General features: G+C 39.8%; 1 protein-coding gene across 2 annotated transcripts in view; it reads left to right on the forward strand.

The window, feature by feature from the left end:
• Positions 1-4,191: 4,191 nt before the first annotated feature.
• nexmifb (neurite extension and migration factor b) overlaps positions 4,192-17,973 on the forward strand; it is a 104,064-nt gene continuing 90,282 nt past the window's right edge. The window contains exon 1 of one of the 2 annotated variants that reach the window (XM_047353624.1): positions 4,192-6,081. The gene's annotated coding sequence lies outside the window, so the exon portion shown is untranslated. The remainder of the gene's footprint in view (positions 6,082-17,973) is intronic. The other variant, XM_047353626.1, reaches the window with a different exon arrangement.

The raw sequence follows: 17,973 nt of genomic DNA on the forward strand, positions 1-17,973 counted from the left end.
AGTCCTTGGGGAAGACAACTTTCGAGTCTCCCCTTGTCATCAACCAAGCTCATAGAAGCCTTGCTCCCAAGCCATGCAGCAAGGAGCATCCAAGGGCCACTATCGTCCAACTGCATTACTACTCAGATAGGAAGAACATCCTGAAACTGTCCTAGTGTGAGGGCGACCTGCATTTTGGTGGTTCTCCTGTTTATATTTTTCCTGACCTGAGTCCTGAAGTTGGGTGGCATTCAACAAGGTGAAGCTTAAGCTCCAACTCTGGTGCTCCTTCTAGCTTATACTACCCAGCCAAACCCGTGCTAACGGTGAACGGCACCAGACATACATTCACCTACCCACAGGCAGAAGTTTGTCCGGACCCGCGTGTTGATTACAACGGAAGATGCAGCACAGGGAGCAGCCATACCAGAAGATGTAATGGATGGAGTAGCGCTAGCCACACCGGAGGAAGGAGCCGACTAGATAGCACAGGCCCCATTGATTACAGAGGAAATTTCTAAATGGTAAAACTCAAAACCTGAACTGATAAGCTAGAACCAGGTAAACTAGAAAAATATGATATTGTCGATTTTCTTCTCTTGCTATTACGCCTTTACTGAGTTAAAGGAATGAAAGGCCTTTTGAGTAAATTTCATATTACTTTTGTACTTTTGTATTTATGTATGGAAATTTCGACATTAACATTACGTAAATAGACAATCTATTCTAATTTCATAGTTATTTTAACTTTAATTACTGGGAAGCCTAAATTGATTAACATTGTAGGAGCTCAGTGGTAAATCAGATGTTCACATTTCTCTCTGGATTGAGGGTAGATTACTGTTTTTGTTTTTGTTTTGAGACTCTCTGTCCAAGTTTCATTGGATTTTTTTGCTCAGGGAGAGAAAGAGAGAGAACAGGGATTAGTTCAGTAAGAGTTTTTGTTTGTGTTCTCACCTGCACTATTATGAATAATTACTCTGGGAGGTTATCCTTTGAAATGACGAATGTTTGGGTTGCAAATATTTACCAACAAGAAAAGTGATGGTTAGTGATTGTGGTATATCTCAGAACAAGATTAATTTTGTTTCATGGAATTGTAAAGGACTAAATGGAGCTGTTAAGCAGGGAAATGTTATACCACAACTTAAAATGTTGGGAACAGACATAGGATATTTACAAGAAACTCATATGAGAAATCAGAACCATAAGAGGTTGTGTGCCAGGTGGATAGAACAAGTATATCACTCAGATTGTATGACAAAAAGCAGAGGTGCAGCCATTATTGTCAAAAAAGGCATCCCCTTTAAAACGTCAAAAGTAATACCTGATTCTCGAGGACGATATGTTATAGTGACAAGTTTACTTTATGACAATCCAGTTACACTTGCAAACATTTACGCCCCTAAAGTTGATGATGTTAGTTTCATTAAATCCTTTTTATCTGCTTTACCTAACATGAACTCCCACCAGTTAACAATTGGAGGTGATTTTAATCTTGTCTTGGATCCCAGTCTTGACAGATCTTCCCAAAAATCAGTGATTATGTCTAAATCTGCAAAAACTATTCATGCATTTATCATTACATACGAGTTAATACATCCATTTCGAGTTTTATCTCCCGATGTTAGGCAGTTTTCTTATGTTTCCCCCATCCATCATTCGTACTGTAGAATATATTTTTTTCTTAGTAGATTACAAATATTTAACACAGATTCAGAGTTGTGACTATAAGGCCATTGTACTATCCAATCATAGTCCAGTATTATTTCAGTTAGCAGTTGGATATAGATCAACTGCACAAAAATGGCGATTCAACAACAGTCTGCTGTCAGATAATAAGTTAATAGGTCACAATATCCATATTATAGGACACATTACAAGCATATTTGAGGAGTCAGATTATCTCATTAAATAGTCAAAGGAATAAGCAACAAAGGGAAAGGGGATCAACAATCACAGAGGGACTTTTAGAAATAGATAGGAAATGTGCAACTTTGCCTTCGTCAGAACTTTATAAAAGTAAGGGTCTCACTACAAGCTGAACTTAATCTACTATATACAAATGACACAACAAAATTATTGACACAGCTTAGGCACAAGTATTATGAGTGCGGAGAAGGGACAAGCAGACTGTTAGCACAACAAATTAAAGAAGCTGCAGCATCATAATTGATTACAGAAATAAAAATTAGGGCAGGACAAACAACTATGGACCCAAAGGAAATTAATAATATATTTCAGGACTATTGCAAAAAACTTTACTCTCCGGATTTTAAAAATGATCCAATTATAATTGACAACTTTTTTGGTAATCTCTAAATCCCATCTATAAGTCTTGCACATAAAACATTGTTGGAGCAACAAATAAGACTAGAGGACTTAAAACAGGCTATTCAAAATATGCAATGTTGAAAAAGCCTTGGGCCAGACGGGTATAGTGCTGAATTTTATAAAGCCTTTAGAGATCTAATTTCACCTCTCCTTTTAGATGTATATAATGAGGCACTAAGTAAAGGATGTCTACCATTAACAATGTATGAGGCTACTATCTCTTTAATCCATAAGCCCATAAGGACTCTCTAGAGCCAGGCTCATACAGACCAATAAGCCTGTTGAATGTAGATAATAAAATATTAGCGAAGATTTTTGCAATAAGGTTAGAGTCAGTTCTTCCAACGGTTGTGTCCCAGGACCAAAGGGAATTTGTGAAAGATAGGCAATTATTTTTTAATCTTAGAAAGCTATTTAATATTATTTACACTGGTGATATGAATGACCCATCTGAAATACTGCTCTCACTAGATACTGAAAAGGCCTTCAACAGGGTCAAGTGGGATTTTCTCTTCTCGGCCCCATCGAAGTTTGGACTTGGCCCTAAATACATATCTCTTGTTAAGCTACTTTACGTTATGCCTCAAACTTCAGTTCAGACAAACCACATAAACTCTAGCCCTTTTTTCTCCAGCGCTCTACAAGACAAGGGTGTCCTTTGTCCCCATTGTTATTTGCGCTTGCTCTAGAACCCTTGGCCATCTTATTACTCTCTCTAAATGATTATAAAGAAATAATAAGAGGTGGTGTGGAACACAAAGTGTCTCTCTATGCAGACGATTTGCTGTTATATATCTCGGATCCTACAACATCAAACCAATCTTTCACCAGTCTTGCTGTGTGTATTGGTGCATTGTCATCCTGATACACGGCACCGCCTTCAGGATACAATGTTTGAACCATTGGATGCACATGGTCCTCAAGAATGATTCGGTAGTCCTTGGCAGTGACGCACCCATCTAGCACAAGTATTGGGCCAAGGGAATGCCATGATATGGCAGCCCAAACCATCACTGATCCACCCCCATGCTTCACTCTGGGCATGCAACAGTCTGGGTGGTGCACTTCTTTGGGGCTTCTCCACACCGTAACTCTCCCGGATGTGGGGAAAACAGTAAAGGTGGACTCATCAGAGATCAATATATGTTTCACATTGTCCACAGCCCAAGATTTGCCGTCATATGGCAAGAGGCAGGCTACACCCTGGAACGGTCACCAGTCCATTACAGGGACACAGGACAAACCACCCTGCACACACCCACTCATACCTAATCATTTAAACTAACAGTCATGTTTTTGGACTGTGGGAGGAAGCTGGAGTACCTGGAGAGAACCCACGCATGCCCAGGGAGAACATGCAAACTCCATGCAGAAAGACCCTAGGCCGGGATTTGAACCTAGGACCTTCTTGCTAAAAGGCAACAGTGCTACGATCTGCTCCACCGTGCAGTTAATTAAAAGTAAAATAAATTACAAAATATTTTAATTTATTGGCATTGATTTTGAAGTAGTATAAGAACAGGGTACTGATAACATCAACAATTTGACGTTTAGTTTATTCTCTTTTTCTGGTTTAGGCTGTTTCAGTGTCAAAGATCTGTGAAAGATAACCCCAGAGTGCTGTCAGCCATGCACTTCATACATTTATGGAAACATAATCAGCAGATCCATTGGTGATCCAAAAACCGTCACTGAAGATATCTGCTCTGACGTTAAACATAAACAACGACAAAACCACGTTTGTAACCAGTTTTTTAATCTACTTCCTTTTTAATGCTATTTTCACACTAAAACACATTTACATGTTTTTACTCGTTGATTTGTCTCGTTTGCTGTAGATCCTATTCGGAAGAGAAAAAGTGAGACCCAATACAGCCTCATCTCAATCAATTAGAAAACCTATAAGTTAGTTTGTTTCAGTAACTGAATTCAAAAATTAAAGTCACACATTATGCAGATTAATTACACATGGAGTGATATATTTTAGCAATTTATTTGAGTTCATTTTGATGATGATGGCTGACACCAAATAAACACCTATAATTCAGTTTAAAAAAAAATTGATTACATAAGAAAAAAATTAAAAAAAGGATTTTACTTCAGAAATGTTAACCTGATGAGAAGTATTCCCATGTTTACAGTATATGCACTCAAAACCTGGTTGGAGCTTCTTTTGCATGAAGGCAGTTCATGCTTTTTCTCCGATGTCCTGGTGAGATGCTTCTTACATGATGTGGCAGCTGTAACTCAAGTCCACAACTTGTGAATTTCCCACAAACTCTGGAACGAGCTTTTCCTCACAACCCTCTGAAGCAGAGCCGGTCCATTGTTGTACGAGGCCCTAATCACAATTTCACTCGGGGCTTCAATTCCAACTCACATGATTTATTAAATAAAAAGTAGTAAATAAATTATGGAGACTATGTTATTTATCTCACTTACTTGTTTGGACTGGCAGTCATGTCTGGTGTCAGCATGGAGAGCACATTCATGAGTCAGGAAGGAGGTACCAACTTTCATTGATTCATTTAAGATCCTACAGTTAAATTGTCCATTAAATGTGACTCCAGCATGGACACAAGTGAATAAACTTGTCAAATTGAAATATGACTGTTTACCACACGTTTTCCTTCCACTCAACCTTCCATTAATGTGATTCATCCGACACTCAGTGAACAGTCAGCTGCTTTAGCCATGACCTTTTCGTGATTTATGACTGTCTGTTGGACAAATGTCAACCAGCAGTTTTCCCCATGATTGTTTAGGCCATACTATAACATGTCTGTGTCGAAAATCCTTTTTTATTGCTCCTATTAAATATTTGAGTTTCTGAATTTTAGGTTTTTATTATCCTTTATAGTTAGGATGACCTGAAATAAAATATGTCACTTTGTGTGTAATGAATCTAACATATGAATAGATTTACTGAAATAAACCAACTTTTCGATTTATTTTCTAATTGATCGAAATGCACCTGTACTGCGTCCAATTCGGTTCGCATTGTAGGTGAGAAGGGCCCATCATCCAGCACTGGCAAACACAAGTAGCCTATTCATTATTCATGTCATTGCAGTTGCCCTGTTATGATACAGTCCTGTTTGGAGTGGGCTACCTGATTTGTTCAGCGCGTCCGTCAAAGCAGTGCGTGGCCCTGCGTCGGCTGGTTGTGCGCGCTCATAGGTCGGGCAGAGAAGAATCACAGGCGGAGGGGGGAGTCAGCACAGTGCGCGCCTACGAGACTGCGCGTCGCAAAGGAGGGGGAGAGGTCCAGCTGCAAAAAAGAAAAAAGAAAAAAAAAAAAAAGAGGAAAAGGAAGAAAAATACGGCGTGACAATGGCAACATCAAGCTTCTCGTAAAAAGATTAGACGCGAGGGGAGGGGGCGCCGCGAAGCAAGAGTTTCAGATCCGACGGTCGCTTTGCTTGTCCCGAGAAAAGAGGCGACATCGGGACATGCTGGCGGTTCTGTAGCGCGTTTCCTGGAATACGAATCCTTCCTTGGCTGAGCATAATGGAGCGGCGGCGGAGAGGAGAGCCGCTCTGTCTCCATCACTGAGAGGCGCGTCCACCTGCTATTATTGGAGGCCCGGGCTGCTGCTGCTGCTGCTGCTGCTGGAGGTGGCGGAGGGGGGATATGCAGGGGAAGTGTTTGCGTTTCGGGGAAAGACGCATCTGCTGATACTGTCCAGAGCAACTGAGAAGGATCCCATTGCCAAGGAGGGAGAAAAACGAAGGCAAGGGGGGAAAAAAGCGCACACACGCTCCGGAGGTAGGCACGTAAATGGTTATTATGCTGCTATTCAACGTGCCGTGCGGGGCTGCACAGAGAGCGAGCTCTATTCGGTATGCACATGACAGCTCGGTTCATACAAGACCGATTTATATTCCCCAGATTTTGCTCTGATCGGGCATATTTGCTGCTGTATAGAGGGAGAGAACACCATGCATGCGTTGTAGAGTAGCAGCCCTACATCTTTGGGACAGCTGCTGTAAGCCTACGTTCATCCGTCTCTGCTCCATCGATTACCCAGAAAAAAATACCACCTCTTACCTAAAGCTCAATCCCCCACCTATTCTTCAAGAGGTCGAAAATTCAACACAAATACGGATGACACGTGTGGTTGTTCAAATGTGAGGCAGCTATGATGCTCTATATGTGCATGTTTTGGAGACAAACAGTGGCCTGTGGACGTCATTTTGAATCAACGTTATGCATTCCGAGCATTGCTGTCCCAGTATGAATACGGAATGAATACATCCCGATTGCATACTAATAAATGATTCATAAATGGGTTATTGAGACCTAACAGGATAACACCTCTTACATAGAGGCTGCTCCAATTTAGCATTCATAAACAGTATATTTCTAACAAAAAGGGAGATCTGGTCTTAATGTAAGCATGGCAGAGCGCACACAGGTGCAGCAGGGCATGTGTTAATGCCTGCACTTCGGGGTCACTGGATCAGTAGCTTAGTGTGTCTCTGCTCCCCTTTAAGGAGGCTTTCTGACAGATGTTTACTGGAAGTCCCATTCAGGCTCACAGCCAGCAGCATCCTAAAAAATAATGAGCCACAGACCTCGGTAACAGCCTGTCTGCACGGCTCAATGGAGGCGTAACTTTGCACTAAAGAAGATTTTGGTTACATCGCATACAAGTACGGAAATAAATGCCTGAGTGATTTTGTTTTTTTCAACGAATGTGAATTTTAAATCAGAACTTTAAATGTGGATTCCTGACTGGATTTGATGTGACCTCTTTTACACCCTTTTCATCCCTCTCAGAGTACCTAGTGGAGCATTTGCGGTTCCAGAACAAAACATGATATCAAAGGGATAGTTCAGGACTTTTTAAGTAAGCTATTAAAAGGTAATAAGCAGTTACAATCTTACATGCAGTAGAGTGGGTAACACTCACAGCACCTTTATTTAGAATAAATTCAGAATAGTTTGTTCTGGAGGCTAACGCTAGTGGCTAATCTGAGAGGGAAGCAGACTTCTGCCATCTTAAAACAATGCAGTTTATGTACCAAATTTGCATTGGCTATAATCATCAGCTTACAAAGAAGGTGGTGATTATTTAGACAGGATATGGAGATTGGAGGCAGTGCACCACCAATGATCTTCCTGTGTGAAACACATACTGAGAACAAACATATAAAGTGTTTCTGGTCAGAGAAACGAACCAACAGAAAAATAAGGCAATGTAAAAATCTATGGAATTTTGTACATTTAATTGCTATACTTTTGGTCTTTACACCGCTTTACTTTTATATCAGAGAGTTCCTCTACCTGAAAAAACTTCGAATTATTTTACAAAGGGAGAGATTACTGGTGGTGAACTGTCTTCTACCTGCATTACGTGTGTAAATAATTAGAACGCATTTGTAAATAGCTGCATAATGCAAAAGTGTTAATGGTCTTTTGAAAGAGGTCTTTGGCCCCTTTAAAATCAGCCATTAACGTTCAGCTTCAGCCAACTGGATTTATACTAAATCAAAACATCAAGCAAACTATCTACTGCAAGTAAGATATTGGCCTATTAAAAAAAGTGGCATTGATCAGAATTTTGTAGCTGATATTTAATCTCTGGTTTTTGTAAACGTTAGCAATTTTCATTGATTCTGATTTCTCTTCAAGATAATGAGGAGATATAAGAATTGCACTAATTATTTTTCTGTTTCTGCAATGAGAGGTCACTATTTTAAAACAGGCAAGATGATTTGTAGATGTTATGTTAACCAATCTTTAGCATCTCATATTACCGGTTAGTGCATCTAGCACAGTTTGTGCATCGAGCATCACTAATAATGTGTATTCCCCCGAGAATGTGGAACCTTCCATTAACTCTAAATCCAGCATAATCTATGTCAGTCAGAGCTTGAAAACTCAAAAGCAAAAACCAGAGCTACGTTACTGCACTCCGTTCAGCCTTCCTGTTTGTGCTGAAAATCCTGCTCACTTACAGCCTGAATTAACCGCATACATTTTCCTTTTAAATACCAACTTACATCTTTCCTTCCTCTGACTTCAGTTTAAAGCCCTCACCGCTGCAGGAAATCCTTAACTTTGGGTTTTTACTCAATAAAACCATCCAAGCTATGTTGTTATCAGAGCCGCCTGGGAGGGCTTATGGTGTGTTCACTGACTGAAATGAGATCAGATATTTGAGTTTCTGACCTGCCAGTCTCCAGTCAGGGCAGATCAAGCTGAAAATTGTCCAATTCCAGTGCATCTCTACATAATAATTTTAAATTGCAAGGGGTTCAGGAGGGGATGATGCCACTGCTCTTTCCTCCCCTAATGTGAAGACAGCAAAGGAAACCAGATGGAAGGCCATTCATTGATTGAGTCAAAGAAAGCCTATAAGAGGGACAAATTGAGTTGACACGTTTATGTGTGGCGTCGTTATCATGTGTGACGGCACAGTGGACCACAGGGCCTAAGGCGGTATGACGGGGGAAGGGAGAGCACCCCCTTGCTCCAGCTGTGTTTGGAAATCGTAGACGTGGAAACAATGATCTTCATCATATCATGTGCACCTCAGTTCCGTGATGTGCCATGGAGATATCTGAGTTCATATTTTACTTTTCAAGTTTCTTTTGGTCAGCCTCATTTCCTTCACTAAAGTGCCATTTTACGTTCGATGCTATTGGGTGAGAAATGAAGCCCAATGACACATTTAGCTATCATGGCTTTGTTCCCCTGTAGCAAGGCCAGTGATTGTAGTTTTTTTTTTGTTTTGAAAAATGTGTTTAAAATGCTGTTGGAGTTGTTATGTTGCAGCAATAAAACCAGCAGCCTGTGTACACAGACCCTTATCTTCCCCTGCCAATGTGTGCTCTGTGGTTACATCAGCCGTAGACCTCTAACAGCACGTCTTAGATATTGGAGAGAGCTTTAATCATGCTGAGCTGATCGTCATCAGCCGTCCTTTCACTCACAAGCAAGTTAATATTCATAAGGCAGGATCTTGCTTTTGATTAATATTACACACACTGTATTTTCACTTCCCTTTTACGCAGGAGTGAGAAAAGATCCCCTCATATGGAAGCTGCAGGTTCAGACTTTTTACCAGGTGACAACATCTCATTAAGCATACAGAAAGGGCTTCCCTCGGCCACGTGGAGCCCTGCTGTGCTTTATGACTGGTCTGCCACACTTTGCTCTGCTCTCTGTATCACTTCAAGCACCTTCGCTTTGTCTCAGTCTTGGCAGAGGCATGCTGGGCCCATCAGGACCAGCTGAATCGTATGAGCGGACTGTTTATGTCATAAGACTTTATACAGAAACCTGCTGTGTGGACCCTGGCACCTTGGTTAGGCTGTGAGATGCTAGCTGCAGCCCAGCGGAGGCAGTCTTTCTCTGTGCTGCTGCTGAATTCTGTAATTAAAGACAGAGGTAAGTCCAGGGGAGAAGACTGGGCTCTGATTGCTTTTCATTGCGGTGAGGAGAGAGCTGCTGCATGTCCTGGGGGACTGAGGCGCTGCTGAGCTCTCTGCTGTCTGCTCAGCACCCCACTCCATCACCTCAGGTGGGAAGGGTCCAGGAACACACTTGCACATGCAGTGCCTTGCATTGATATTCATACCCCTTGAACGTTTCACATTTTGCCTCATTACACCCACAAACCCGAGTCTATTTTAATTTGATTTTATGCGGTAGACCAACCCAGTAGTAGTGAGTAATTCTGGGAAAAAAAAGAAAGCTTTTTAATTATTTTATTTTTTACAAATTCAAATCTGAATATGTGGCAGGCATTTATATTTCACTCCCCTTTACTCTGATACCACAAAATAAAATCCAGTGCAACCAACTGTCTCTAGGAGTAACTAATTAGCAAACCTAGTTCACTTGTGTGGAATTGAATCTCAGTAAAGTAAGTAAAATCATGACACTGCAATTTTATCGTTCAATACTGGGATGACAGCATAGATTACATTTAACCTACTTTTTTCCATCATCATGGTTTTCCACAGCAGGAACACTAACACTACACATCACCGTGAACATGTCAGCCCAACAGTGAAGCATGGCAGTGTCAGCATCATGCTGTGGGGACGCTTTTCCTAAGTATGAGGAAGGAAGAGTTGATGGGAAGATGGATGGGGCTAAATATAGGACAAGGATGGGGCTGGGGCAGATGTTTACCTCTCAGCAGGACAACGGTCCTCAACATACAGCCAGAGCTACAATTGAATGGCTTGGATCAAGGTGTATTCATACGTATGTTAGTCCAAACCTAAATTCAATTATCAATTTCCTGAAAACTGATGTTCACAGATACTCTCCATCCAGTCTGACTGGGACTAGGACTGCAGAAATTTCAGTCTCTAGCTGTGAAAATCTGGTAGAGACACACTTCAAAAGACTTGCAGCTGTAATTTCAGCCAAAGATGGTTCCACATATTTAACTTTTAAAACCTGTTTAAAACTATGTATAGTTTTCCTTTCGCTTCACAATTTTGAACTTCTTTGTGTTGGTCTATCTATTACATAAAATCCCACAAAAAGATATTGAACTTTGTGGTTGTAACATGAAAAGTAGGAGAGGTTCAAGGAGTATGGATACTGTTATGAGACGCCGTAAGCAAATACATCCTGCTGCACCCTCACTGTGCCAGAGATGGGCAGAAAAACGCATCTGTAGCTGAAAGGCAAACTGTGTTAATCTGCTGTAAAGAATGGCGCCTTTTAGTAAATATGTGTTAGTGCTGAGGGGAAACTCTTAGTAGAGTGATGTAACGAATTAGAGTGCAATCAGTGCAACATTAGGGCTCTCTGTTGATTGACAGAGAGGTTCAGAGAGTTTTTTCACTTCCATAGTCAGAGCTGAACCCATCTTGGTTAGCCCTGAACTCAAACATGGACATGCTGGCATTTAGGATCTTCCTCCTGAAGAAAATATAGAAATGGCTTTCTTTCTTTATTTAGTTTATTTATCGTGGCTGCCCGGTTGAAACGGTTTACAGCGTCAAACGCCTCACAAGTCGAGTCAGAGAAGTTCCCGGGGAAGGCAATCGAGAGCACTTTGAGGATTGGAGGTTCACAAAAAGAGAAGGAGAAGCGGTTGGATGATATTTCAACGCAAAGTTCAGCCTCTATTCTTGTTCCATGTTCATAAATCAGTTCTGCTGGGATAATTAAAGCTATGCATCAGGATTCCAGCCATTAACAAATAAAAGTCCAATTAAAGTGGGGTCTTTTTAACCACTTTCTGCAGTGTCTACTCGATCTCAATATGCAGGCCGGTGGCCGGTGACCGCTGGGAGCAGGAGCAGGCATGCTCGACATTCATAGCTCATTTCCTACTTCCACATCAGGCCCCCTTAAATTGCAGATGGATAGAGAATGTGAGATTTGACCACTCCTGCTCTCCCTCTCTTGGGCCCCCCTTTAAATACCAGGTCTTGAAACATATAGGCTGAGAGTCGAGGAAGAGCCCAAAGAGGTGTAGACCTAATGCAGTGGTCACAGATGCTCTGATGTGAATGCTGCAAGAGCAGCACAGTCACAACATGACTCAGAAAGCGAGGACGCTATATGACAGGGCTGTATTTTAATTGGTTTCACACAGTGCGTTCATATGTATTGTTCCCTTTTTAATGGCACACATAGTGGCAATAACATCTGGGGTTTTCATTATATAATAGCACTAATAGATTACTCTTGTCCCCAGTGTCCCTTGTCTAATTTGAACGATTTTTTTTGTTTACGTTGGAGCTACTTCATATCCATGTTTCACAGGACATGGAGATAAAGAGAAAAGTAAAAGCTGCCTTATTTTTTTATTTGATGTTGGAAAGTTGGGGGTGGCCTGAAATGAAGGTGAAGAGGGAAGGAAACAGAGAACAGGGAGGAGAGATGGGTCAGTGGGAAGATTAGAGGAAGGGATGGGTGGACACAGCGCAAAGACACATAGTTACTGGTGCATCCTTCCAGTTGGAAGAAGCAACCAGACAGGGTTGTATCTAATAGAGAGGAGCTCACTGTGCCCTGGATGTTTCCCTGTACCTTTCATTTTCTAAATGCTGTTTTGTCTGTTTACCACTTAACAAGCCACCAGTGCCTCAGAAAGAAACCCCGCTTTATTCACGCTGTACATAATTACCAGCTATTCAAGACAAGCTTGTTTTCCGCTCCAAACAATGCAGGAAATTTATGTACAAATAACAGACAGGGTATAGTTTTGTTATAAATCCTCACAATAGTGTTTGAAAAATCTACCTCTTTGTTGGCAACAGGCTAAGATCTGTTGTGTTTGGGTTCTATTTGTAGCCTTTTTTTAACGGATCATTTTTATTCCAATTTCTCAGAGGGTTTTGGTCAACAAAGACAGAAGAATGAGGTCTCGGTCTTTGTTAAAGTATTCAAACACCTTGACCTTTTCCTCAGTTTGTCATGTGACAAACCTCACTGTACAGACTTTTCAGGTATTTCTGTACCAGCTTTGCCCATTTAGAGACTGAATTATCATTATTTACAAAATCGCTCAAGCTCAATCATACGGGATGGGGCGTGTCCGTAAACATCAGTTTTCAGGCTTTCCCACAGATTTTCGGTCTTGACTTTGACTAGGCCATGATAACACATGAATATGCTTTGATTTAAACCACTCCACTGCAGCTCTGGGTTTCTGGTTAGGGTCGTGGTCCTGCTGGAAGGTGAACCTCCACCCCAGGCTCAAGTTCTTTGTAGCCTCTAACATGTTTTCTTTTCTGTCCCTTCTGAGAAAAAACCTTCCCACAGCATAATGCTGCCACCATCATGTTTTACCATGGGGGTGGTGTGTTTAGGGCAATGCATGCTATTTTTCTGTCCCAAACAGCATTTTACATATTGAGCAAAAATTAAACATTTGAAATAGTTTTGCTTCAGCAGTGGCTTTTGTCTTGCCAGATTGTCAGCAGATTCTCCAACCTGAGTTGTGGATCTTTGCAGCTTCTCCAGTGTTACCATGGAAGCCTTGGCTACTGATTAATGCTCTTGTCAGTTTAGGTGGACAGCCATGTTTTGGAAGGCTTGCAGTTGTGCCATACTTATCTACACTACCAGACAAAAGTTTAGACACACCTTTGTTGTTCAATGGCTTTTCCTTATTTCCATTTCTCACTACATTGTAGATACACAATGAAGACATCAAAACTATTAACCAGAGGTATATAGATTTATGTAGCAATCAAGAAATTGTGAAATAACTAAAAAAATATTTTAGATTTTAGATTCTTCAAAATATCCCTTTGCTTGGATTACTGCTTTGTACACTCTTGGCATTCTCTCGATTAGCTTCATAAGGTAATCACTTGAAATGGTTTTCTTGAGGAAGTTCCCAGAGGTAGGAATGAAAATAAAGACAAGCCACTGAATGAGAAGGTGTGTCCGAACCTTTGAATGTTATTGTAAGTAACTTTAGATTCAGTTGGGTCCACTGGATTTTATTTTGTGGTGTTAGAGTTAAGGGCTGTGAATACAAATGGACAACAAACCTTTCTGATTTTTATTTGTAAAATATGTTGTAAACCAGGTATAATTTATTTCCCGCATCACAGTTTTTCACAACTTTGTGTTTTTCCATCTGCCAAAATCCCAATAAAATACATTGCAGTCGATGGCTGTAACGTAACAAAATGTGAAAAGGTTGAAGGCACTGTAAGCCTGTGCAGCAGATGCATTGCTGCTCCTGTCAGCTGAAGATGACTGCTCCAGTTTCATTTACCACAGCATGCCAGAGGCAAGGCAAATACCGTGCACATCACATCTGAGCAGAAATCAAACGCTTTTAAATATCATAACACAGAACGTGAACTGGATTGCATACATGAATCTCCAGTCAGATCTGACCCTGATGTGCTGGATGATTCTGCTGATGATACAACAGCATGACGGCTATTCTACTACTGGTAATAATTATAATCATTCACAGCTAGTGGTCCTTGTCACTGGAGTGGGGCACAATGGAAATAATAATTAGGACTTCTCATTTCAGATGCATCACAGGAGAGTGCATGAAGTGTGTACTATGGCTGCTTGACTTCTACAACGTACAGCTGTGCATCTGCTCTTTTGCTTCCCGGCGTGTGTCATCCTCGGCTACCGCACGCCTCACTGAGTATTTTATGCAAGCTGTGGGTTTTGTTTCAGCATTACGTCTGACAACACACACTGCTTACTTTACATTATGACACTGACCCAGTCATAGCTGTCATAAACAAGTAGCTAATTGTAGCATAAAGAGCCATAAAGTGCGTGAAGGGGGCCAGGATCTGGGAGTGACATTTATTCCAGGCTCAACCCCTGACAGCAACATTCAGTGACGTGCCGAGCTGCTTGTCATGCGCAAATAGACATTTTTCAACTCGCTATCTCTCTCTCTCTGTCTGTCATTGCGCTCTTCTAACCCATTTCCCCCAGTCATCATTCAACAACACTGTCAGAGTACAGCCCACATACATCAGAGCTGAGCCGGTAAAGCGCTCGACACAACGAGTCAAATATGCACCTCTGGGTAGCCGCAGCTGATAAAAGAGCTAATTTATCATTTAGTCACACAATGCCCTCCACACTCTGAGTAATGCTGTGTATGTTTTTGTGCAGGATTCTGATCTTGCTGAATAATTTCCAGTCTTTCTGCTTGTTATTGAAGTTATAAAGTATTTGCCATATCTAAAATAGGAAATAAAGAAAAAATGAAAGCAATAAAACATTTCAGGCAACTCCTTTTTTTAATTAGGGCTGTAAAAACCTTTACCTCCTTTGGTCTTAACTTCATTTCAATCACCATTATTAGTGTTTATTTTAGCAAACTTTAGACCGTGGGCTTTAATTAAAGTGAAAATGTGCTTTTTGGTTGCTTCGTGCCAAAAAAAAAGACAGAGGTTGAGGTCAGTTTTACTGTTTAATTGTTAAACTGAGAGATAACCTATAGCTTTTGTTTTAGAGGCAAACATTTTAAAAGAACAAATAAAAAACATTTACACAAAATTAAGAGCTGTGCCTTCAATTAATTTTTCTCTGGGACCCTTTGTTGGACAGAACCTAGCAGATAATTGCAAACTCTACTGATTAGGGCCCAATTATTTTAGACAGAAATGTGCCTCAAGAAATGCTTCTACACTAGGCACTTAGCAGGAAAAACCTTTTTATTCATACTGGTGTAAGGTCCTTTAAGATGCCAGAGAAAGAGCCAGCAACCAGGATTTTTATTAACTGTATGGAGCGTAAGTTAAAGCAGCACCACCTCCCTGCACACTGCTGGTCAGATGGCTGAAAGAAGGTGCTTAGGTTTTTTTCTGTTGAAACAAAGCATTCCCAGAGCATGATGATGCCATCATCATGTTTTACCATGTTTTTTCCCTTTTTATTAAAAATAAACAAATAAAAAAACATTTACACTAAATTAACAGGTGTACCTTAAATAATTTTGTCTCTAAAAGTCAAGGTATGAAAAGTCAAAGAGCCCTATCCACAACTGTAATTAAAGCATTTCAATTAATTTTCTTGTCTTAACTGTTGCAGTTTCCCACCCAAACTGTAGGGGTCACCACTGAGAAATCATAACTTTAATTTTAACGAATTGGATTTTTTTGTCATCTAGGTCTTATACATATTTGTCTTTCTCTAATCATGGCTGTTGTACTGATTCATGAGCCTCTCAGTGACTTAGTATGAATCCATTAATCTTCATCCCAAATTTGCTCCAGCGCTCTGAGAGTTGGGTATAGTGCCCTGGGACAGATAGATGTGTTACCTCCGTGGACATTGTAACTTCCTGAGAAGAGTCGTGAATATTTACAGGCAGTACTACATTTGAAAATAATAATAATCTTTTAGTTTATCTTGTTGATCGTTATAGCATGGTTGATCCTCGTATTGTTTTAATTTTTTACAAAACAAGATTTTAGTCTAAACCCTTATCCATCTAGGTGATCAGAGCCAATCAGAGGTAATCAGCCCCCATTCTCTACATTTAATTGACCTTGATGTTTTACTACATGTTTGAGGGGGAAAAAATAAAATAAAATGCATGGAAAAAGACATAAATGTCAGGTGCACCAGTGTAACAAGGAAAATATGAAAGGTTGTGCTCAAGATTATTTTAGTTGCATGTTTGTGCATAATGGTCATACATGCAATGGTTGGCAAGCTGTTTTAAATAAAGCAATTAAATAACCCAAAGCATTTTTTTTTACGTTTTTGTATAAATAATGTAAAATTGTGGTATTTTTACTCAAAGTTATCCTATTGTGAGATTCAATAAATTAAATATTTAGCATTTTTTTATTAATTTTCTCAGTAAAATATTTGCTGGTACATTTATTGTGCTCCATTAAATCACCTACTTCCAAAGTAAGGTCCCGTCTGTTTTTTTCTGATGCTGCTAACTGATAACAGCACTTGTGCCCAAAACCTAATTTTTGCAGATCAGAGAAATAAAACTTATTTTGCTTACAAGCAATGTGAGAGTTTGTGTTCTGGGAGATCACTTACAAATACACAAACTGAACTGGTGTGGCCTTAGCTATTATTCATTATATTCTCTACAAGAAGAAGAGTGTAAACAACAAGTTACATAAGTTTGGTACCCAAAAATACTGACACAAAAAGATAGCACGCATAAATTATATGATGCACAGCCAAAATAGAGCATTCCCAAAAGAATGTAAAAACACAACAAATAAGATCAGATCATTAACATCACATTCATATCTTTACTAATTTAAGCTTTATTTGCATCAAGGTTCAAACATATGAATAAAACTGAGAAATATTTTATTAAATAAATGTAAGACATACATTAAACATAAACTCTGTACTTAACTCCAAGCTGAACTCAAATGAAGCGATGCATCTGGGGTTTCCTGAAAAGAGAGAATAATGGGTTACCGAGTTGAATAGAGCCTTAAGTCAAAGTGTGCAATAATTTAAAGGTGGCTTCCATTAAACTTAGATCACCGCAGGAGATCCACAGACAGCTTCTCAATCATCACAATCGAAGCGCTTGTGTTTTTCAGTAATAAATCTGTATCAGTATGTGTATCAACAAATCTCTGTCAACAAATCATTTAAATAGTTTTAAATACCTCTAGATTTCCTACACTAGGTTTTACACATGCTTCAGTTACATCTTAAATTTATCATAAATTCCTTCTTTCTTTAAATTTCTTTTTTTTTTCAGAAAAGTGAGGGCAATTCTTTTTCCTTTACAGATGTTGTAGTTCGGGGTGATGAATTCAGATGTGGAGTTGTGCTGAGGACTAAGACCTGATTACTTTAAGAGGTTTTAAAATTGAGTTTGACCATCTCAATTGAGGGAAGACTTTATATATTCAAACTGAGATAAATGCATATGACCAGATATGAATTACTAATATGTATTATTAATATTATTCATTATTATGTTTAAATTGTAAGGCCCCTGTTCCCTCAACAGTGTTCAGCTTGTCATGTAGAAAACCCAAATACAATGAGAGACCAGGTCCTAAGTCACAGCCAACCCTCTTTAAACCACCAATACTGCATCTCATCAAATCAGATTATAAAATTAATTAGTCTATTGATATTTGAGTTTATTGAGCAAGAGAAAGTTCAATCAATAAATTAAATTTCTCTTACATAGAGAGACTACCAAATATATATATATGTATATATATATATATATATATA

This window comes from Girardinichthys multiradiatus, chromosome 23 (assembly GCF_021462225.1).
Source record: "Girardinichthys multiradiatus isolate DD_20200921_A chromosome 23, DD_fGirMul_XY1, whole genome shotgun sequence".
Classification (NCBI taxonomy): Eukaryota; Metazoa; Chordata; class Actinopteri; order Cyprinodontiformes; family Goodeidae; genus Girardinichthys; species Girardinichthys multiradiatus.